Below are 2,374 nucleotides of genomic sequence, written 5' to 3' on the forward strand. Positions count from 1 at the left end.
TTGTATAGATTTGCAACTGCATAGCGCAATTATGGCTGTAGATGTTCGGTCAAAATTTCATTTGCTCAATCTCAATTCTTGATTGTGAAACCAAATGCCAGGAACTTCTAAGCATTGGTATACACAGTTTGTCCAAAAAGTTTCTAAACATCCTTCGCTCATCTTCTAGAATAATTAAATAATAAAATATCAAATATTGTAAGGTATAGGAAAATGTATTTTTTAGTTTTTAACATAAGAATCCTCTCCTTATCCGTGCCGTCGTACAGGCAATAGAAAATAGAAATCCAACACGTCGGAAATTCTGTTCCTATTCCCTATTCCTGTTGCCTATTGCCTGCTGACACTGTGTAAAGTTGGATCCACAATGTTTTCACCTATTTCCTGTTCCCGTTACCTGTACCTTTGTATTGTGCATCCAGCTTAATGAATAATGCCTATTAATTGTCACTTTTAACTAAAGATACGTGCGGCCTTAAACACACTATATAATCCCATTGTATCTTCGTACCACCGACGAAATGCGTAAACCTAAATCTCCGAACTTGGTGTTCCTCTCGTACCAATATTATTATCGCAATGACTAATAATCATCAGTAAGGTAAAACTAACCTGATGTCTCTCAGGTTTATTCAAATTTAGCTCTTATGTTAACAGGAATCTTTCTCTAATCTTTTTGTAATCTTTCAGAACATTTACAATTTTCTTTTCAAGAAAAACATTCTCTCGTGATAATCCGGGATTATTCGTTTTCAGGATTAACAAAACCTTTTTACAGGGCGGTCCTCTGTATCCCCCTCTATTTACTTATTCTACCAATGGCAGAGTTTCAAACTTTATCTGGGATCTCGGAGACCCCGGTGTGGTCTCCGGGTATACTTAGGGTTAATCCAACAGAGGAAAATCTTTCCCCTACTCTTCGAATAGACGAAGAGAAGTGGCTTTGGAGCTCGAAGTTGACCAAGCCAGCCATAGAGCAACGCCAATCATCGGACTTTCAGGTATTAATGTTGTTCTAGAAAATAGACTTTTGTACACGCCTTTCGTGCTTGCCATACATTACAGACAGTGTCGTAGATTTTCTAGAATGGCGAGGTTCTACCTATCACAAATAAATTTGGCTTTCTTCCACTGCTAGCCGGAATTAATAGTATTGAAGTAAATTGTGTGGTTTAAATATTAACTCTTTTACTGAAAAATTTCAGCGCAAAATGCGTATTCTGCAAATAGTAGACACTTAAAAAACGACGTTGTGAACGGCCATAAAAATGGCCGATTTCTTATTGTTAGCCGGGTTCTTTCGAAAATGTATAGTCGTTCAAAGATTGAATTATTTTGCAATTAAGAAAACATTTCGATCTCTCTCGATTCCTTTTTTCTATTCAATATTATGATAACATAAACTTTAAGCATAAGACATGAAGTATAAACAATATTTAGTTACAATGTAGATGACAAAATGAGCTTTTAGGTGACAATAGTAAGATAACTGAATTTAATCAATCGCCTATAGGTGACAACAACAATAAAAAGATTAATAAACATCAATATAAGTAATCTTGACCGATATGTAATAAATAACACAAATAGATAGAAATAAGCCTTTGTACGGTCGGATTGGATCTTTTGTGCCCAATAATATTATTCTCGTGAATTTGTATACACCTTTACCTTAAAATTCCTCGATGGTCCGCAGCTAGTGCGACACCATAGTAATATTTACTATAAAATTTTCTCCGTGTACATATATACAAATTCACGAACATCAGTCGGGCGAAGACAGGGCGCGGTGCGCCCACATTCTTTTAATCATTCGCAAATTAAGATCGTGTGCGCCGCTAATTGCTCGCGCAAACGATCTTAATTTGCGAACAATTAAAAGAATGGGTCCTCGCTCGACTAGTGTTCGGTCGGGCGGCCGGTGGTCGCCGGGAAGCGATGCGTTTTGAGGCGCATCGTTATAAATTTATGTAAATTTCTTCAACTTAGCAAATCACGTGCCGTTGATTACGGTCTTGAAACGCAGTCTCAAACTAAAGTTAGAATAGTACAATTACATAATCAATTTAAAACTGCCGAAGATTAATTAATAGGGGAAAGGGGGGTAAGATGACGATCTTAAGGATTGCCGATTTTTCCTAATTTCTGTGAGAATGTAAAAATGTTTTTTGTTTTTTTTTCCTCCAAGATTTACTAAAGCCTTTTGTATAAACTGTAAAAATTTAAAAACTGTTAAATAAATTAGAATTTTTAAAAATTTACATTTTTTAAGAACGTGTCGTTTTCGTCATTTTGCCTCTATATGCAGGTAAGATGACTTTTAGTAGTGAGTAAGATAACAAAAACTCAAATTAAGTTAAAAATGTACTTTTTT

The sequence above is a fragment of the Temnothorax curvispinosus genome, unplaced genomic scaffold (assembly GCF_003070985.1).
Source record: "Temnothorax curvispinosus isolate PA1 unplaced genomic scaffold, ASM307098v1 QBEX01004802.1, whole genome shotgun sequence".
In the NCBI taxonomy this organism is placed as follows: Eukaryota; Metazoa; Arthropoda; class Insecta; order Hymenoptera; family Formicidae; genus Temnothorax; species Temnothorax curvispinosus.